Source organism: Peromyscus maniculatus, chromosome 10, assembly GCF_049852395.1.
Source record: "Peromyscus maniculatus bairdii isolate BWxNUB_F1_BW_parent chromosome 10, HU_Pman_BW_mat_3.1, whole genome shotgun sequence".
Classification (NCBI taxonomy): domain Eukaryota; kingdom Metazoa; phylum Chordata; class Mammalia; order Rodentia; family Cricetidae; genus Peromyscus; species Peromyscus maniculatus.
The window spans coordinates 30,751,705-30,774,242 of record NC_134861.1 but is presented as its reverse complement, the minus strand read 5'-3'; positions in this window follow the sequence as shown (position 1 = coordinate 30,774,242).

The window sequence follows — 22,538 nt, the reverse complement described above, 5'->3', positions numbered from 1 at the left end:
TGGATGGCAAGAGATCCTTAAAGAGAAAGAGTGGAAGGTGCAAAGACCCCAAAGAGGATCTTATGTGATTGTTATACTAAAAAGACATTGAGTGACTGATACCTTGCTCTTCTATAATAGACAGTGGAATGGGCAGCAATTCTGTTTACTTTTGCACATATACTAAGTATGGATAATAATGTGTCCATTATTGTTCTCATCATCACATTGCAATCAAGTACCTGAGAGAAGTAACAAACAGAGGAAGTTTGACTCAGGTTTGAAAGGGTGCATGCCATGGGGTTTGTATTATGACAGTGGTGGCTGGTGGCTTTTATGGCAACCAGGAAGCAGAGAGGAACATAGGCCACCTAAAGGTCCAACTATTGTCCACTCAAGTCCTATGTGTTGTCTCTATGTCATTCAGACATTATAATTCAGCACAAGAAAGAATACAGGAGGCTGGGGAGGTGGCTTGGTGGGTAACGTGTGTGTCACACAAGCATGGGGACCTACATGGATTCTCAACACCTCTGTAACAATTAGAGTGCAGCAGCAGGCAGCACATTTGAAACTCTGCTGCGGGTGTGGGGAGGATGGGGGTGGGCAGAGACAGGCAGATTTCTGGAAATCACTGGACAGCCTATTAAATCTGTGGTCCCAGCTTCCCTGTCTCAAAAGAGAAGGTGTAGTGCAAGAAAGACAGCAGTGTCAACCTCTGACTTCCAAACAAATAAATACATATGTATATCATGTCCACACCCAACTAATCACAAACATTCCCACTCAAAGGTCACTAATGTAAGGAGTAAGAGATTTGAAGCAATTGTGGACTCCCTAATGCATCTACTTTTTAGAAGGAAACTACTTATAAAATGTATGAGTTCCAGGAAGCATCTGCTACAAAAATCTTATTAACCTAAACCCATGGTTGCTTTGTATGTCATGTAATCATTTTCCAGAAAGCATTCTAAATCCTTTTTGTATGTTGTAATCTTTGAGATGCCAAGAGCCTCCTGAAACTGTTTAACATTTGCTTCATGCAAAGTGATATGTATTGTGACATGAAGCCACATGAAGCTGAATGTTGGCACAGTTTGTGGCCTGGTGGTACTTCCTTCTTATGGGTAGCAATTCTTTGGGACCTTATCTTCTTCACTCCTTTACCCTGACCATCACCTACTTTGAGATGCTCAATGAATATTTGTTCTTAAATTTTATCATCTATCTATCTATCTATCTATCTATCTATCTATCTATCTATCTATCTATCTATCTATCTATCTATCTATCATCTATTATCTATCTATCTATCTATCTATCTATCTATCTATCTATCTATCTACATATCTTCTATCTATCCATCCATTCATCTAGCTAGCTATCTGTATACTTATTTATCTTTAAAAAAAAAGTATTCAGCACACATCATACCTTGCTCTCTGTCCTACCCACATGCAATCAAAGCAAGTGCTATCTTTTCAGAGTCAGCTTTGGGTAAAGACACTACATGATTCCAATTCAGCTTCTAATCTTGTCTTTCAGCCATATGCCATATTCCAGGGCAGGATGTGATTTTCTGCCTTTGTAGTCTGCTGCTTTCTCTCAGGCTCTTATAGCTGATGATACTGTGTTGCTTTTAGTTAGTCACAGACAAGAGAAGCAGAAGGTCTCATCCCATTTATCAGGTTGGCATAGTTTCATCAAACTTAGGCTTGTTGAAAATAACGTGTTTAAGTGACTTAGGGGCCTTTTCAGCTGAGGAGACAATCTAAAATAAAATTGTAGAGGCTAAAAGATAAACAGATTTTACATATTTCTCTATCTCTGTTCATTTTAGAGGCTCTAGATTTCCTATAGATCTAAAATTACACTAGCTATTCTTGGTTGTTGAGTCACTATTAACCATTTAGAAATAACCCAAATATCACATATATCCATGGGTACTTGACTGTGAGTGTTTGCTTCTCACCAAACACACTGATAGTTCAAATATAAGCTGCAAACTCAGGACTGTAGGACAGACACATGGGGAGGGATTTGCTGGGCAGTGACTGTTGAGGAAGACTCCTTCTTTCATACGTGCCAGGATAGTTGAGAGCACCCACTGGACAGGGAGAGCCTGGATAGACTGCCTAGTACACATGACCATGAGAGTGGCCAGAAGGATGAGTGTGGGTGAGGTCTTCAGAGAAACGTGGAACATTTATTAAGGTTGGAGTACAGCAATGAGTATAGGGGTGACTTGGGAGATTCAAAATTAAGACATCTAAAAAACCAGTTAATTGGTTGTCCCAGAATCCTCCTTTTCTTTTTAACGTGTTTATGGTATCTCACTGATATTAAATTTATATACATATATCTGTATCTACCATAAGATAATGCTGCTGAGATGTCTATTCTGTTGACTCACTTATGTATAAAGATAAATGTTTTATAAAGAATTCTTTCCCGGCGGTGGTGGTGCACGCCTTTAATCCCAGCACTCGGGAGGCAGAACCAGTCGGATCTCTGTGAGTTCGAGGCCAGCCTGGGCTACCAAGTGAGTTCCAGGAAAGGTGCAAAGCTACACAGAGAAACCCAACTCAAAAAACAAAAAAAAAAAAAAAAAAAAAAAAGAATGCTTTCTACCTGTAGACAGGAAGGGTTCCTAGAGACAAGCCATGGAATTATGGAATTCAGGGGTAGGTGGTACTAAAAAGAGGGCTTAGGTTCTCACCCCTCTATGTGTTCTCTTAGGTACTTAATGATTTTGGTAGTTTCTTAAGTCTTAGTCCAGGTTTTTACAAAATTGAACTTGAACCAATAAATGTGTTTCATTTATAAAAATATACAACTGCAGCATTTTAAAATATGATACATTTGAGAGCCGGGTAGGAATCAAATGCCTCTGGCTTTGGTCTTTCTTACCAATTTGGCTGCAGTATTAGGGTCTTCCTTAGTGCGAGACTGAAAGTGGCTACCATTACAGGTGGTGTTACTAGCTGAAATCTATAGCTTCACAGATTAATTCCAGCAAGTAATGTAAATTCTAAGTTCAAAGACAAAATAATGAAGATATGTTAAAAGAACATTTAGTGTATATTTAGGGCAGTATTTTAAAACTTCTTTTGACTAAATCCCATAATAATACATTTTACATTTCACATTTAGTTTTTATAGTAAGAGGACAATTGAACAGGAGATTGATACACTTTTGCAAAGATATTTATCTTAATTCTGCAATGTTGTAATTAATATAGGTTCACCTTACAATAATTCTGACTGTTCAGAACTAAAGAATTTGTATTTTAATGTTTTAAATGATTTGTATAATTAGGTTGATTGGCTTTTGTCACAACCTCTGTGATTTATGTGAAGAGAAAAATTGCACATTTTCATTTCCCTGAACTTAAGTACCCCCTCAAGGCCTAGACTAAACCTCAGTAGAAATTTGCCAATACACACACACACACACACACACACACACACACACACACACACACACACACATCTGTACCATCATCGACTCTCAGGCCAAGTAATGTTCATTAAATGTACGGTAGATTTATAGGTTTGAGGATTATCATCTCCCTTATGCCTAATCATTATTTAGTCAAGAAATCACACATTTGCAAGCTGTGTGGCCTCACCAACCGCAGGGCAGTTTCCTATCACTTCAGAAGCTCAGCCCCTTCCTTCTCCCCTCCCCTTCCTTTCCTCTACAAAACACGGATATCTTTCTCTTTGAGCATTTCTGATCACTTCGTCTTTAGCTTCCATTCTGTTCTTCTCTAAGCTTTAAGATTACATATGAAGCCTTGGTATCAAGTGGTACCAAAACATACTACTCTGTAAAGACACCAATTCAGATCTGCCTGAAGACTAGTTCAAGTTCTAAGTCAAAATTCCTTTTTCTAGGATTCCAGAAACTCCTAACAATCAACTTCATATATTTGTCTTGAAGTTTTAGAAGAAATTTTATTTTTCCTGACATTTATAATTTTCTTTAATTTTCTCACTGACTTCAGAGATGTGAGCCATCTTTATGATACACCACCCCAAGCTTCTGATTGCCCAGCTAAATTAGTGTCTTATCTTTTCTGGCTCTTCAATTCCAGGTCTCTCCACACCCTTCATTTGGTCCTTTTTTTATGTTCCCAGTTGTTATTTGTCCCTGTCCTGCATATATAGTCCTATATACCACCCACCTTCATGGAAATGGTTTCATTCTTTTGCTACACATGGCCTATCCTTTCGGGTTTCCTTACTATTGTTTGACTAGGATTAAAAACTCAAGAGAGGTAGCAACTTTAGATAGTTTCAGTATGTTGAATCAAATATATTGGGTAGATAATGATACCAAAAAGGAGTGTACAGCTAAAATTTACAGACTTTCTACAAAATTTTAACTTGCAGGAAAAAAAAACATTACTTTTATGTGTATGAAAGTTCTGCTTTGAATTTTGGGGTATTCTTACCTTTGATCTCCAAATACACTTGGAATTAAGACACTAGCTGAAATTGACAACATTATAAAGACCCCAGATGTGGCATTGTCATTTTTTTAAATCATTATCCTAAGTACTGAGAACAGACCTTTGCTTATTATCAAACAAGATAATGTCCACCACCTCTTAGTCATCTAGGGACAGTTCAGTTCTGAGAGGGAGTTAAATATCACACATGACTTTCCTGGATTCAGAGAAACACAAGATGGAGCCCAACGGAGAAATTTGGCTTTTGTCATATGGTGGTTTGATTTAGAAAGGAACTATTCAACAGTTCTCAGGAATTTCAAGAGACATGATTGTATCCTCAAGGATTTTTAAGGGTAGAATTGCCGTTTTAAAGAGACAGTGTTGTAAGCATTCCTTTAAGTTAGATTTCAGAGGGTGAAGAGACATCATGACCACAGCAACAGAACACATTTAATCAGGGCTGGCTTATAGTTCAGAGATTTAGTCTATTATCGTCATGATAGGAAGCATGGCGGCATGCAGACAGACATGGTGCTAGAGAAGGAGATGAGAGTTCTACATCAGGATCAGCAGGCAGCACTAAGTAAAAGTCACACTAGACCTGGCTTGAGCGTATATGAGACCTCAAAGCCTGCCCCTAGTGATACACTTCCTCCAAGAAAACCCCATCTCCTCCAGCAAGGCCACACCTCTTGATAATGGCACTCCCTATGAGCCCATGGGGGCCATTTTCTTTTAAACCACTACATTCTGTTCCCTGGCCCCCATAGACTTGCAGCCATATCATAATGCAGAAATGCATCCAGTCCAACTCCACAAGTCTCCATAGTGTATAACAGTTTCGAACTTGTTTTAAAGTCCAAAGTTCAGTCTCTTGTGAGTCTCAGCAATCTCTAAATTGTAATCCCTTTAAAGTCAAAATGAAAAAGCATATCACATACTTCCGACATGCAATGGTCCAGAATATACATTACTATTCCAAAAGGAGGAAGGGGGAATAGTGAGGAAACATTGGACCAAAGCAAGACCACAAACCATCTGGGCAAACTTCAAACTCTGCATCTCCATGTCTGATTTCAAAACGCTCTTCAGATCTCCAACTCCTTTCAGCTCTGTTGGCTGACACACATTTCTTTCTCTTGAACTGGTTCCACTCCACTGCTGCTGCTGTTCTTTTTGGTTGTCCCATCATCCCACTGGCATCTCCAAAACTGCTATTTTGGAGTCCTCTGCTGCAGCTGGACTGCACTTTTACCAATAGCCTCTCATAGGTTCTCTTCTTGGTGTCAACTCTCAATGAACTTCTCTTCATGACCCTTTCATTCCTGGGCCTTCAACTGCTGCTGAGGCTGCACCATCCCTAATGGCCTCCCATGGCCTTTCATAGTGTCAAGCCTCAGTGTTCTCCATGACCACTTAATGCCTTCAAAATCAGTACCACCTGGGTGATTCTTACATATTACTAAGTCTGGCTACAGCATGAGGTACAACCTTAGTCACCCCTGGAGCATAGCTTCTCTGTGCTCTCAGGAAACACTTGCCAGAAAATTTCATCTCAGTGATTCTTGTCTCTTTGTAATCACAGCTAATGTCTTAGCTACAGCTACCAACCATCAATTGTCCCAATAATGCAAAGGTTTTACTTCAATGATGCTGGTCTCTTGTTACTCACAGCTGAGTCTTCACCCCTAGCTGACCAGAACAAAAGAATCCTAATTCAAAATAACAAACAGCCCTGAGAGAGTCTTTAAACTTCCCTCTGAAGCTTCAAACACCAGACCTCTGTCTTCTGTGCTGCTCTCAACATTCTTCTCTTCCAAGTACCCATAGAACTCTTAGCTTTTAACACTCAATAGCTGTTCTAGCCAAATGTCCAAAGTCCTTCCGCAATTCTCCCCAAAGCATGGTCAGGTATTTCACAGCAATACCCAACTCCCAGGACCAACTTCTGTCTTAGTTAGGGTTTTATTACTGTGAAGAGACACCAATGATCACATCAACTCATATAAAGGAAGGTATTTAATTGGACCTGGCTTACTGTTTCAGAAGTTTTGTCTACTATCCTCATGGCAGGAAGCAAGACAATGTGCAAGCAAACATGGTGTGGGAGAAGGAGTTGAGAGTTCTACATCTGGATCAGTAGGCATCAGGAAGTAAATGTCACATCTGACCTGGCTTGAGTATTTGAGACTCAAAGCCTGTCCCCTCATGACAAACTTCTTCTAACAAAGCTCCATCTACTCCGACAAGGCCACACCTCCTGATAGTGCCACTCCCTATTAGCCTATGAGGGGGTCATTTTTTTTCAAACCACCACAGAGGGAGAATCATTAATTAAAATGATGACTTAAAGGAGTATGTGAGTATCCATGTAGGGGAGGGGGCAGGGGCAAGTAAATGTGAGATATGAATTTCTCAAAATTCCAAATCTGTGGAATGTGAACATTCACCTACTGTGGTGATTAGAATAGGTATGGCCCCCACAGACTCATGTGTGTGAATGCTTTGCCTATAGGCAGTGAAACTATTAGGAGATGTGGCCTTGTTGGAGTAGGTGTGGCCTTGTTGAAGAAGTGTGGCCTTATTGGAGAAAGTGTGTCACTGTGGGGGTGGGCCTTAAGGTCTTTTATGCTCACGCTATACCCAATGTGGGATACAATTCACTTCCTGTTGCCTGTGGATCAAAATGTAGAACTCCTATCTACCTCTCCAGCACCATGTCTGTCTGTATGCCACCATGGTTCCCACCATGATGATGATGGACTAACCTCTGAAACTGTAAGCCAGCCCCAATTAAATTGTTTTCCCTTATAAGAGTTACTGTAGTCATGGTGTCTCTTCACAGCAGTAGAAACCCTGACTAAGACAGAAGTTGGTACCAGGGACTAGGGTATTGTTGTAATAGACCTGATCATGTTTTGGGGATTTGGGGCTAGGAAAGAGGTGGAATGCTTTAAGTACTGCTTAATGGCCTCCACCACTGACTGAGGAGCTGTTACCAGTTTATGGCTTCTGGGGGAGGGAAAGCCAGTTTTCTTTAAGGATGTGGTCCCTGGTAGATCAATCATGTTCCAGTGAATGATCCAATACCCATGAGCATATGAATAGTAAATCTTCGACTTAGCAGATTATAAAGAAAGAAGACACAAAGTTGGGATGGGTCAATCTGGAAGGAATTTGAATGAAGGTGAATATATGATCAAAATACACTGTCCACATCTATGAAATTTTCAAATAATTAAATATCACAGACTTTTAAAGGCAGAAATCAGTATTTAAATTCCAGATCAAAGGAACTGGAAAGATGTCTAGGTGGTTAATAGTACTTGTGCTCTTCCAGAGGACCCAAGTTCTATTCTTAAAACCCATTTTGGGTGGCTCACAACCTACACACACACACACACACACACACAAACATGCATGTGCTTGTGGACAAATTAAAAATGAAAATAAACCTCAAAAGATATAGATAAAATTTTTTTCTTTTAAATGTGTGTGAGGGGAACACAGACCACAGATATACTCTTTAGAAATATCTCTAAAACACGATCTACCTTATACATTAATTTAAAAAATGATCTACCATATACATATCTTTACCAAAGGATATATGCAAGTTGTGTTATAAGAGCCTGACACTAGATTACAACTCAGAGATTCAACTAGAGAATTCATAAGTTTGGTACACTTACAGAATGGCATTCCAATTTACAGTGAGAATGGAGAGTCTGCAACAATATACAATAAATATGCATGAGTTTTATAAACACAATTTCAAATGAAAGAAATTAGAAACAGGTGGTGTGGTGACACATGCCTTAATTCTAGCATTTAGAAGGGCAGTTGGAAGCTCAAGGCAAACCTGGGCTATATATAAGATCCTATCTCAGGAAAGAAGGGCATGAAAGGAAAGTGAAGAAGGGAATGGAAAGTGTGGTGGTTTGAAAGAAAATGGCCCCCGAAGGGAGTGGCACTGTTAGGAGGTGTGGCCTTGTTAGAAGAAGTGTGCCACTATGGAGGTGGCTTTGAAGTCTCATTTATGCTCAAAATACCACCCAGTGTCTCAGACCACTTCCTGCTGCCTGCAAGATATAGTACTCTCAGCTACTCCAGCACCACATCTGCCTGCATCTGCCATGCTCCCCATCATGATGATGATAGACTGAACCTCTGAAACTGTAATCAAGCTACCCCAATTCAATATTTTCTTTATAAGAGTTGCCATGGTCATGGTATCTCTTCACAGCAACAGAAACATTAACTAAGACAGAAGGGGAAGAGAAGGAAGGTCATATCATACATGTATATATACTTAAAAGCCAGGAAAAACTAACCTATTGTTAGAAATCAGTATCCTTTCATCTTTAACCACATTGATGAGTATGGACTAGAAGTGGAGTGGTATTGAGAAGTTTCTGGCTTGGGTGATAGATACACAGTGTACTCACACTGTGAAAATTCATTAAATACCTTTCTTATGTTAAGTGTAAGTTAAAAATCACCTTTAAAAAAGAGTGAAACTGTTGGTACCATTTAACTGGTGATATACAAAACAAAGAAACGTCTAATGATTGGAGGAGGGTAGCATGTTGTTTCTATGTAAGTGAGGATTTAAACAGTAATGTTTCACACCTGGTCAGAATTTAGGTGTCTTAGTCAGGGTTTCTATTGCTGTGAGGAGACATCATGACCACAGCAAGTCTTATAAGGGAAAACATTTAATTGGGGCTGGCTTACAGTTTCAGAGGTTTAGTCCATTATCATCATGGCAGGAAGCAAGGCAGTGTTCAGGGAGACATGGTGCTGGAGAGGTAGCTAGGAGTTCTACATTTTGATCCACAGGCAACAGGAAGTGAACTGTATCCCGTAGCGGGCATAGCAGCATATAAGACCTTAAAGCCCACCCCCACAGTGACACACTTCCTCCAACAAGGAAGGCCACATCTACTCTAACAAGGCCACATCTCCTAATAGTATTGCTCCCTATAGGCCAAGCATTCACACATATGAGTCTGTGGAGACTATACCTATTAAAACCAACACATTCTACTCTCTAGCCATAACATAATGCAAAACTTCATTCAATCCAGCTTCACGAGTTCCCATATTTATTACAGTTTCAACAATGTTTAAAATCCCGAAGTTCAAAATCTCTTCTGTGATTCATTCAATCTCTTAACTGTAATCCCTTATAAAATTAAATTTGGCAACCTATGCTCCTATGGCTTCTAGGAGGAGCATCATCCTCTGTGTAGGGCAACTCCAATTAGACTCTCTTATATGAACACACACACACACACACACACACACACACACACACACACACACACAACTTAGGAAGCTTATAAAATACTAGGTTTCCATATACCTTTTTCAAACATTCTTGGTGTTACATAGCCTCCCCAACTCCACCAAATACTAATATTATTTCATTTGTGTTTGAAATTTGGGCTAACAAGACTAGTACTTTTTTATTTAAAAAATTCAATTTTTGAGAAATTCACATTTTAGTACTGTATTGTAGCATTTCGACCCCTCCCTCTTCCCACTTCCCACTTCTCCCATGTCAAACCACTCTTAAATTTATGATTTCTTCATTAGTATTATATAGTCCACTTAGTGTTGCTCACATGTACATATGTTTAGGGCAGGCCATGTGATACTGGGTAACCTATCAGGGATCTTAGCTGGTTAACTAATAATTAATAATTAATGCCATTAGTAGAGAAATATAGAGGCATGGTATTCAAGAAAAAAAGCATATCAATTTGGGATCAGCAAGATTATGTTTTATTTGGTGCTGAAGTTTTGTAATTTGAAATTTAAAAAACCCATTATCTTTATTTTCATTTTACCCAAAAAATATTTATTGATTGCCTAGCATTTTTCAGAGTGGAGCATTATGAGGATTAAAAAGGTGAGTCAGAAACATACCATCCTTCTTTATATAAAACAGTATGGTGGAGACAGTTGCACAATCAATTATAAAATATAAAGCAGATGGGAGATGCCAGGAAGTGAGATTTTACTGAATAATCAGAATTTCTTTGTCTTCTTTTAGGGGGAAAGATTTTGTTAATGACCTTGAATTGAATAAGAAAAATTGGATTTGGGTCAGAAGTTTTAGGTGGTGTTTTGGTTCTTGGTATGCAATTCTGGACAGGACACTTAGTTGCTGCATGCAGTTTTACTGTCTTGAATGTAGGGTGAATAGTAATTTTTCTAAGTATAGGTCATAGTTATTAGAAATCTTATAACAGACATTAGATATAGTTTTATATGAATAGCATATGCAAAATAGATTTTTTCTTTCAGGGAATGAATATTTAGTTTTATTACATATGTGATAGTTGTGTAGCTTGGTCTACTTGCAGGACTCCTAACAATGGGAGGAGAGACTGTTCCTAATGCTTTGACTGGCTTTTGGGACCATTTTCCTCATACTGGATTGCCTATCTACCCTTAATACATGGGGAGGTTCTTAGTCTTACTGCAACTTGATATGCCATGCTTTGCGGATACCCAATGGGAGGCCTGTCCTTTTCTGAACAGAAACAGAGGAGAAATGGGTTGAGGGGGGCCAGAGAGGAAGTGGGGGAGAGAATAGGAGGAGAGGGTGAAGGGGAAACTGCAGTCGGGATGCAAAATAAATAAATCAATTAGATAAATTAAAAACAACAACAACAAGGGATTCCTTTATCCTTTTCTAATCCCAATGAGGTGTATCATGGGTCAGTCCAAGGAATAAGGACATTGATTCAACTTAAATTATTTATGGGCTATACACAGTCTCTATGGAGAGTCCATTGACTGTCACTCTCTTCCAGGCCTGGTCAGAGTCAGTTACCAGACTTTGATGTTGACTGCCTTTGAAAGCCCATGCTGTGAAGAGGTCTCCCAGAGTTTCTCTTTCCCATCCACTCTGACATTTGTTGTCTTGTTTTCCTTGATCCTCTCCCTGAGCTTCTATGCTGATTATAGCTGACATTGCAGAATGCAACTGGGATAACATGGCAAAAGAAGAGTCTGAAGCATGATTTCAACCTCGATGCACCTTAGATTATTTCAGGAGTTTTGCAAACACAAGGTGCTTGGGTCCATTCCCAGAGTTTCTGTATTATCAGTCTGGGGTGGGTTAGGAATTGTTCTGTCACAAAATCTCCCCAAATGATTCTAATTTGTTGGCACTATTAAGAAGCATCTAAACATAGGTTCTTTAACTGTGGAATGTAGTAGAACCATCTGAGGAACATGAAAATATGCAGGTTCTGAAGTTTCACTCAAAGGAAAGGCACTGAATGTCAGGGCCGTAATTTCTTTCTAAATTCATCTCCCGCATGATTCCAAAGCAGGTGAGGCGGAAACTCATTTAAAGAAACACAATAGTTAGCAGTGTTAGAAATAGCTGGTATCAATGTGATGGTGCCATCCAGCAATAGTGTCAGACACACTACAGATGCCACTAGATACAAGTATTTTTCAACACTGGGAAATACTCTTTCTTTATTCATTCACAATTTCTAAAACACTTTAGCTTGAGCCATCTTGTTGAGACCATAGGGGACAAAAGGGATGACTCAAAGACTGGTGTGCTACTCACCAGGAATGGGTTTGAATAAACCCTGCAAGACACAGCTATGTAAAAATTTCCTTCTTTTTTCCAGTGCTGGGGATTGAACCGAGGGGTTTGCGTGTGCACTCTTTTATGAAGCCATGTACAATGTTACTTCTAAGGATAGTTTATGATGGGAGACTCGTAACTAATGCTTTTGGAAACTGCTAAGGAAGGTAACACTTTGCAGGCTAACATGCTCCTTTAAAACCCCCAGCATGAGCTGTGGTCCTCACTGTGAGACAGAACGGTGCCCTTTAACCATGTCTTGACGGTGAAGTGCTTGCACATGCTCTTCCAGTGGGATAAACCTACACCACTCTGAACATACCTCTCTTTGTTCATATTGCCATTCTTCTCATCTTTTGGGGTTTTTGTTTGTTTGTTTAAATTTTCTTACACTCAGTGAGTATTTGATAATGCAAGTCCCTGACCAGTAATATGAAATGTGACAACATGTAAAAACAGCACAGGCTACACTGACTGAGGAAAATTTTAACCACTTTCAAGTGATAGTGAAAATTATGGGGTCTATATATATGGGGACTATATATACTAGACTTCAGCCATAACTATTTGTGAAGAATAAGGCAAAATTGAAGATGCTTTGAGAAAGTAACTGGAGAAATAAAAACATGCACCAAGATCACAAAAAGTATATATAAAGTAAGACACATGTCTAAATGAAAGGTTAATTCATTTCTCATAAAAAAAAATAAAAACCCAAACAGAATAAACATGTTTGCCTTTTTTTTGCTTTTGTCATCATAAACACACCACAACGGATCCATGCAGACCATCTGCCATGGACAGAGGGAGTTTGTATCACATAGGTCCTCCTTCCAATCAAAGCATGGAAAACTCTGGCAGGTTCTTAGCTCTCAAAGGCCATTTTGCAGATACAAACTGCTTTACTCCAGAGGTTAATCTTTAGAGATGTTTGACAAGGCATAACCTGTATTCTCCAGTAGTGACTCCATGGAAGAGGTGCACACTGTCCACATGCTCCTGTGGCTGTATCTGAGAGAAAGAGTGACCAAGAAACAGCTATTTTCTTACCGTTCTTGGTGGCTTACTTTGGGGCTTCAGTAAACTTCTGGTCACTCGGTCACTTAGTTGCTGACCACCCTTAATGCTAATCACCTGGTGTGAGGACAGATGAGGGCCTAGAAAACCATATATTCCACTCACAAAGTTCTGTGTTGCATTAACTGGCTGCTAGATAATAAAATATGTTCTCACTTCCAGTTGGAAAGCTATGTTATTGTAATGACAAATGGACAAGTGGCAAAATAATATACATAAACAATTTAATTTAATTTCTACTCTTCACATCTTGGTATTTTGTTGCTAAGCCAGTGATGCTTGGATGAGTAGTAAGACATATTTATTATTCACCAATTGTTATATACTCTTTGTCTCTGTTTCTTTCTCTCTCTATATATATGTGTGTGTGTGTGTGTGTGTGTGTGTGTGTGTACATATATAGTTTATGTGTATAAAACTAATCCACACAATTAATTTTAGTGAAGCTATTAGTTGTGTTATTAACTTATAAAAATACTAAATATTTTTCATAATTTAAGATTTATTTTTAAAATGGTTTAATTATTAAGAATAAAATATATTCATGAAAAAACTATATAATTTAATATTCTGCTAAGAATGGAGTAAACATGTATATAAAATTTTCAGATATGTATAATGTATATTTCTAGAAGACACATTTTTCTCTTTGTTGTCTCAGGGTTACTATTGTTGGGATAAAACACCATGACCAAAAGTGGGGAAGAACGGTGTATTTCAGCTTACAACTCTCAGATCATCCTTTGTCTCGGAGCAGGAACTCAAGGCAGGAACTGGAGCAGAGGCCATGGAGGAGTGCCGCTTTGTTTCAACCTGCTTCCTTGTACAACTTAGGAACAGCAGCCCGGGAGCAGCGCTGCACAAAGTGGGCTAGGCCCTCCCACATCAATCACGCTTGATAGACTTGTCTATAGGCCAGCTTTATGGAGGTATTTTCTCAATTGAGAGTCCCTTTTCCAAATGAACCTAGTTTGTATCAAGTTAACACAAAACTAATCAACACAATTTTAGTGAAACCATTAGTTATATTGTTATACTTAATATTTTTCACAATTAAGAACCACTTTTAAAATGGATTAATGATTAAGATAAAATGTACTTTTGAACAATCTATGTAATTTATTCTGCTAAAAATGAAATAAACATAAACATAAAAATTTCAGTTGTTTATTCTATATTATTTAAAAGTAACGTTTGTCCTTTGATGACTAATAATTATTAAAAATAAGGCAAAATAAAAAGTATAATTGACAAATATGGCAATTTCTTAAAAGGTGACATTTAATATTATTTTAAAATTTTTACTATTTCTATAAATTTAAAGCTAATCCTGATTCTAACATTGAATTCTAACTCACCTTCTGGTTGCCAATGCAAACAGTTTTTATTATTTCCCCACACATCATATCTAGAGCTACACAAAGATAAACTTGAATAATGTTTATTGCATAACATCATGAAATCTTCTCCAGTCTCTGTCTGTAGTGGCTGTGAATACAGTTCTGATTTGTGAGCGCTTCCACAATCTCACATTGGCAACTGAAGGCAGGCAATAACTTTGAGTTATGTGAGAGTCTATCACAGCTCTGCTGTCTACAGGGGTTGTCTGCTGAGGGACTTAAGCTGTCTTTTCTCTTTCCAAAATCTTCGTGGCTTATATTCTCCTCAGCTCTGAAGCTGTGCCTGTCTTTTGTAGCAGCATAATCCACAGCCTTCATAGCATTTGGACACAGCTGCCTTTAATTCGGGGAGCACTGGAAAGAGATACGCAGGTTCCTGAGTGCTGTTATCATAACAATGAAAGTTTGTGGTTTATTGTAGTAGTGTGTGAGCACTGAGTAGCAAATCCTGTGAGTGACAGAACTGCGTGTGTGTGTGTGTGTGTGTGTGTGTGTGTGTGTGTGTGTGTGTGTGTGTGTGGCGTGTGAAGGAATGCTATGCCAGGTCATCTAAAGTTATTGGTAGTTATTTATCACAATGTCAAGACCCTAAGATTAAGAATTTTGTTTCACCCACTGTTGTAGGCTCAGAATTTGGTTCTCTGATGCATTTGACACCTGCTTGATGGATAGTTGAAGTTAATAAGCACTTTCCTGATGAGTGCTTTGGGGAATGCTGTCTTCCTCCATTTATTTATTTGTTTGTTTGTTTAATTATTTATTTACTATTTATATTTTTAATGATGAGTGCTCTACATTTCAGACACATCTGGTATTGGTGGAAGTATTAAGGCAACTCTAAGTAGTTAAAAGGGAGGTTTATTTTGTGGGGTAACTTACAAGTAAAGGGATAGGTTACAGGGTCCAGGAAACGTATGGTGCAGTCCAGCGGTGTTCTCTGGAGAACTCTGCTCAGTTTCCCTCCAGCGTCCAGGATCCAGCAACCAAGAGATCCAGCACATCTGGATCTCAGGTCTTAAGGGCTCCTATCTCGGCCCTGCCTCATAAGCGTGACAGTTACCGGAAGCCTCAATGGGGGGTAGTACTTCCAAGTCAAAGCTGGAACAGCTATCCACTACAGTCTGGGGCATAGATTCAAATTGCAGTAGCTCTGAAGATCTATTCTGTAGTTCATTCACTGCCAAAGATTTGACCAAAGGCAGCCCATCTTGACTCCACTCATCCTCGAGGGTCCTCTTATCTACATCTAACAGCATGTCCTGCATATTTCCATATTTGTCCTTTTCATACCTTGTTAAGGCTTGTGGTAAGGGCTTTGCTCTTGTTAATGCCTCTGGAGAGGAAAGGGAGTAGGGCAGTGGGTGGCTTGTCTACTCTTGGGAAACCCAGGCAAGCACATGAATAAATAATTGGAATAGAAGGTAGTAAGTTGTGCTACTGAGAGTTTTCCAAGTACAAGAGCAGGCAAAAAGGACAGAGGAATGTCTGCCACAGGGATCCTGGCGATGTCTGTCCAGGTACCAGGATTATTTAACGTCAGGTTCCTCATGGGTATCAGAGTCATTTGGGCAATAGCTGTGTTTGTCAGCAACAGACATGGCAAGACTGTCTGGCACTACTGAAGAGGAGGAGACTGTGACGTCCAATGGCCAGGATCCAGCTGCAAGGTCTGCTGTGCAGAGGAGAGTTTAGGTTTTGGATGATGCATATTTTCTCTCTGGGCCCAGAGGAGGAGGCACTGGAGAGGTGGACTCCCAGGCAAGTTGCTCAAGCTTTTAGATTATCCTCTCAATAGGGCTGGTGAGAATGGTGGGGTAGAGGAAGAAGTGGCCAGGGGAGGAGCCAGTGGGCCCACAAAGGGCTTCAGAGTCAGTCAGGGCTCTTAGATATAAAACAAAAACAAAAATAAAAACACCTGAGTCTGCACGTGGCAAGTTCTCGAGACATTAATCAGCAGTTACAAATATCTGCTATTTAATAATTGCTGTCACAGGCACTTAAGAAGCAATTGTTGAATAATTTTTTTAAAAACTAGTATGATGTCCAAGAGTAGCCAAACAGCCCATGTGTGTGTCTGCTTGTTCAGAAGTAGAAATGAAATATTGATTCACCTCTAACCACATATTAAACAAATGCATCTCTCTGTGTATCAGTTGCCAATGGCATCCTGCAAAATAATAGCCTTCACCTTTGCAAAATGCTTACTTGTTAAACAGAAGAGGAAACAAAGAGGCTTGTGTGGCTTTATGTCTCCCGGGAGCCTGTTCCGAGGTCTCGCTTTACTGCTGGCCTTGTCTCAGACATACACAGAGCAACTGGGCACCAAACCAACATTCTAAGTAAGTTAAGGGCAACAGAAGCACTTCTCATATTTAGGCCAGGTGCTGGTGAGGGATGAGAGGGGTGACTAGGCAGATGACACTGAGACTGTTTGAGGACTCCAAGGACTAGAAAACAGCCAGGCCTGGAGCTTTTATTTGGTCCACTAGAAAAAGAAGGAAACACTGGAGCTTTGAGGCATTGTATTTTCCTTAATTTTGTATTGTATGACATAACATTAGTAACTGACACTTAAAAATACAATTTTTATTATGAGTATTCTATCTTTTTGCCAGAGAGTAAAATACCATTAACCCCATTGTTGGCTACCTAAGGTGTGACTGAAAATTTGAAAATAACCTTTGGTGAAGGTAGAAAGCCCTTTTTTATCTCAGAGAAAAGCATTCTCAGACGTCAACCAGAATCAGAATGCAGAGCAATTGTGTGTCTGGACATCTGCAGATCGTCCCCAAATCTACACTTTGGGCCCTTTTATTCTAAAGCACTTGGAGAAAATTGAATAGGACGGAGTCAAAGGGAGGTCCCTTCTGAACATGCCCAGTGCAATTCTTCCTGCCTTGGAAACAGACCAGAGTGACCCAGAAAAATATGAGACAGAGAAAAGGAAGCGTTTTAGCTCTCAGCAATCCTGACTAATGCCTGCATCTCAGGACAGGGAACAGAGTTTCTTGGGGAGATTTTGTATGAGCAGCTTACATTCTACCTTCAGCTCCATTTAGTGATGGTGCTATTTCAGTGCCCTGTGCTTATGGACCACCTAAACTGGGCCCATGGGAGGCTGACGGTGCCCACTGAACTTGATGTCTCATCCTCCCTCAGTTTCCTAAAGTTCCCAAATTCTAAATTCGGCTGCCATCACCTTTTGCAGCTGGCCTGTGTCTCTAATGCAGTCCTGGAAGTCTCTTCATGCTTTCAGGCTTCCTCTGAACAGGAGACCATTAGAAACACGGTAAAACGGACCGAGGGAAGGGTGTGATGAGGAGCAGACCGAGGGAAGGGTGTGACAAGGAGCAGACAGAGGGGAGGGTGTGACAAGGAGCAGACAGAGGGGAGGGTGTGACAAGGAGCAGAGGACTCTTTGCTGCCTGCATTCATAATATTTGGAAGACTAAGGAATAAATGTGTTTCTAAAATGTATGCAACTTAGTTTACTGTGACACTATGTCAGAAGTGTTAAAATCAAGATAAAATGTCATTTGTTCACCTATTATCCAAGGGAAAAATAAATGGGCACTTATTAATGCAAAACTCCCAAATAATGGGTATGTAATTAAAAAAGAGTTAGTTTATGGTCAGTCTAGTCTAGTCTAATTGTCTTTTAATCCTCAAAGGCTTTATTGGGAGTGGTGCTTGGCGTTGTAAGCTGTGCCTTATTGTTTTGTATATAGGAACTTCTGTCTGGAGAATCAACGTTTGTTACCTGTGCCATGTGCTCTGAATCTAAACTTTGCTGTATCCTTTACTTGCAACATCTGAGCTCTGAAGAATGGGGCCTGAAATTGTACTTTCATTTTTCCAGGAAGTGAATTGCAATTCAGAATAGAAAAAAATGGATGCAACCCTCAAAAAACAAGCAATTTGAAAGCATACTAATTGATAGCTACACATAACAACTGAATAATAGATTGATAAGGAAAAACAGGAAGTAAAATGCAAAGGTCAAGTGTATATTTTATCCATTATTTGTTGTGATTAAAAACTTTAATTTTAATTAATTAATTTTGAGGCGAGGTCTCATAAGTCAGGCTGGCCTTGAATTCTCCATCCTCCTGCCGCTGCTTCTCCAGCACAGGGCTTCAGGCATGATCTACTATGCCTGGTTAATGTAAAGTTTGCATTTGAGTCAGGTAGAGATAGAGCACCAAAGAAAGACTTGTGTTTTGCCTCCTTGCATTGCTCCCAAAGCCACAGAGTCTGCTCTTCCTCCTGTAGGAAGTGTTAGCATCAGGCAGGATGCCTCTCTTCCCTTTGCTCACACATCACTGGGTGACTGAGAGGAGGACTGGACACCAGCATCTTTAATGTTATTTTCAGAACCTGCATATGGTACCCTCTTTGCAGAGGGCCATGACCTGTCCCAAATGGAAATCAAGGCAGGGTGTGGAGAGGTCCTGCTATCATACTATTGTAACTTTAATTGAGCCAATACATTTAATTCATGCATGGGAAAGGAATTACTAAATATGCTCACAGACCTAACCCCATTTTCCAGCAGCTTTATGAATTAAAACTGTAATGAACAAAACCTCTCTAAAGGATTATAAACTAAAAGTCACCACCTTGAACATCCAAGAGGCAATGCAGCCAAGGAAAATTCAGAGGAAGTGGTTTTGAGTTTCCTTTTAAGCAGAGCTTTGGTTTTTCCTACTGTCTTGTTAAATAAACAGCATAGGGAGGGGAGAATCTCATTGTTCACTGCTGTTCCCCTGCATCCACACACATATCCCATGGCAGCCACCCGCCTACATGCTGCCTCTCCATGCGTCTCTCTTCCCTTCCTTGACTTTACCATCAAGTATGCCTGTTTTCTTTTTCAGTGTTTTCGCCCTTTTCTCAAAATCTCACCTCCTCCCTTACATATTCTCTGCCACACAAGACCTCACTCTGAACACAGAGTGACATTTAAACTCCAGTAAGTGAGAGTTATCTCTTATTGCTTTCAAGTTGTACTATATTGGTTTATTTATATTTATTTTTGTTCTGTAACTTTCCGTTGTTATGTATTTTTACATAAAAAGGTCTGAGAGCTCTTTGAGGTAGTCGGTAAGTTATATATCTGTTTCTGTGTATTAAAATGCCTTATAAATATTATGTTGGTCAATTTACCTACTAGACACAGCTCTAATCCCGCCCTCCCAGTTAGCTTTGTCTGCAATGTCATTTTAGGGTAGATATTAAAATGTATTTCTAGATAGATTGTACCAAATGCAATGAATCTATTTCAGCCAGTAGTTTAAAAATTGGCAAATACTCGGTAGCTGTACCTTTAGTTGCTAAGGGAGGTGGATAGAGAGGCCAGTCATTGAGAATCTGGGACCAGTTAGGTCAGGCATTGGGTAAATTCCCCAACCTTCTTACTCCTCAGTTCCACAATTTAAAATATTAGGTTAGTTCTGATAAGTGAAATAATGATTAACAAAAAGACACTTAGTAGAACATCTGTACTCATGAAACTTATGCTAATGAAGGCAAAGGAAGAACTCAGCCATTGGAGTTCAGTACACTGCAGTCTGCTCAGTGGCTATGAGTATACAGCAGGTCAATATTATACATTATTGAAGTAGTTGTGCAAGTTAACAACACGGTACCTACTAGCTGGACCCACAATACTTCTAGAAAACCAGTAAAGAGGTGAAAGGGTCAGGAAATGAAGTTCTCATGAGTTAGTTTACAGGAAATCACACCCTGCCCCTACACACTAGTGTTCATCATCTATACAGAATTCTATCTGCACAGAGAACTGTGGAAACTGCTGAAACATTAGGACCAAATCCCATAAATGAAGAAGGCTGTGCAGATCAAATCAGGAGGCAGAGCTTTCACCACTTTGTAGGGAATTAAAAAATTTAGAAGGTTTTTATTCTCTTTAAAAAAATCATGTAAGCATATCTATCTATCTATCTGTTGGGGAAGGGAATGGAGGCATGACCCAGTGGGCTCATGGGAGTCAGAAGACAGCCTTCCTTGGGGTTCTTTCCTTCCACCTGGGGCCTTGGTGGCAACTGCATTTGCTGAAGTGTTGGCACCAGCCCTGTGTTTTACTCCTAAACCTTTCACTGTGTGTGATCAGGTGCTATTTTTGCTTATTCGCTAAATGAGTTTAGGGCTGTGTGAAATTAGGGCTCTGCATTTGAACAGCTGTAATACCAGAAAGAGCATCAGTGAGATTGAGACTATTAGCTACCCCAGTTACACTGGTGAAGTCCTGGACTGGACTGAGCCCCTGTGAAAATGGGAGCAATGTGTCCACTTCTCTGTAATGTTCAGGGTTGTCATGAGGATCCAGGAAGGTGGCATTGTGAATCATAGAAGCATGCAAATGTTTTACTGAAAGTACCTGTTTGTAACTAGAGTTTTCCTGCCTTGCCCACAGTCAGGACAAATTTCTGTCACCCGCCAGTCCCACAGCTGCTCAGACCCAACCAAGTAAACACAGAGACTTATATTGCTTACAAACTGTATGGCCGTGGCAGACTTCTTGCTTACTGTTCTTATAGCTTAAATTAATCCGTTTCCATAAATCTATACCTTGCCACATGGCTCGTGGCTTACCGGCATCTTCACATGCTGTTTGTCATGGTGGTGGCTGGCAGTGACTCCTTCTGCCTTCTGGTTCTTTCAATTCTCCTCTCTGTTAGTCCTGCCTATATTTCCTGCCTAGCCACTGGCCAATCAGTGTTTTATTTATTTACCAATCAGAGCAATTTGACATACAGACCATCCCACAGCAAGTACCCTCTGTAACAGTTGTTTCCACAACAGAGCTCTCTCTTTGCATTCCTGCAAACGTAGGTACTCCGCTTCCTTAACCCGTGTACTATTTCCTCTGAATTTCCCAATCAAGAAAAAGGATAGCAAATTTGAGGGTTACTTAAACAATTAGCAGGTATGTGCTGCTGCCTCACCTGCGAAGGCCGAAAGGTCATCAACACAAGGCAAGTGTTCCACTCTGTGCTTTCTTTAGTCTACTGGACACTGGAAACACTAGAGGAATCTAGGAACAGGGCTAGGACTCAATAGGAATAGATATGAAAAATGGAGTAGCTACCCATGAATATATATATTTCTATGGTTTTCTTCTCTCTGAGTGGCATGAAGATTGATCCTTCAAGATCAGGCTGTTCAACAAGATCTTCAAATAGAGCTGGAATGCCTCATTCAGACCAAGGGATAAGCAAATTAAGTACAAACTCAAGAAAGCAAGGCTCTGTGAATCCTCCAGAGGACATAACCTCAACTACTGAAGTCAAAGATACTGACATTGGTACAATTCCAGAAAGTTTTCTATGAAAAACCACCACTAACTTCAAATAGATTACAAACAGGTAGAGTAATTCAACCCATGACCTTGAGAGGAAAGTCAGAAGCATAGACGGGAAAAAGAATGAAAAAAATTGGCAAAATGCATGAAGCCAGAAGCATGGAAGAGAACCCCACTAGAGAAGTCAAGATTTTGAAAAATTAGAAATTTTAGAAATTAAGAGCTAGCCGGGCGGTGGTGGCGCACGCCTTTAATCCCAGCACTCGGGAGGCAGAGGCAGGCGGATCTCTGTGAGTTCGAGGCCAGCCTGGGCTACCAAGTGAGTTCCAGGAAAGGCGCAAAGCTACACAGAGAAACCCTGTCTCGAAAAACCAAAAAAAAAAAAAAAAAAAAAAAAAGGAAATTAAGAGCTCAATTATTAAAATAAAAACCACAATAGAAATTTTAGAAATTTAAATCCTCAATTAATAGAATAAAAACCACCAGAAGAACATCATGGATGGAGGCCAAGGTTAAGGAAATACTACCTTTAAACATCAATAAGAGAAAAATTGAGAGAGTGGCTACATATCTAAAAACTCTGGGTATACAAAGTCAGAATGTCAACTGGGCCCAAGCTGCTGCTGAAGGCCATGTCTGAGTCCATGGGTGTCTGTGACTTGATCACCTCAGGAGGCCTT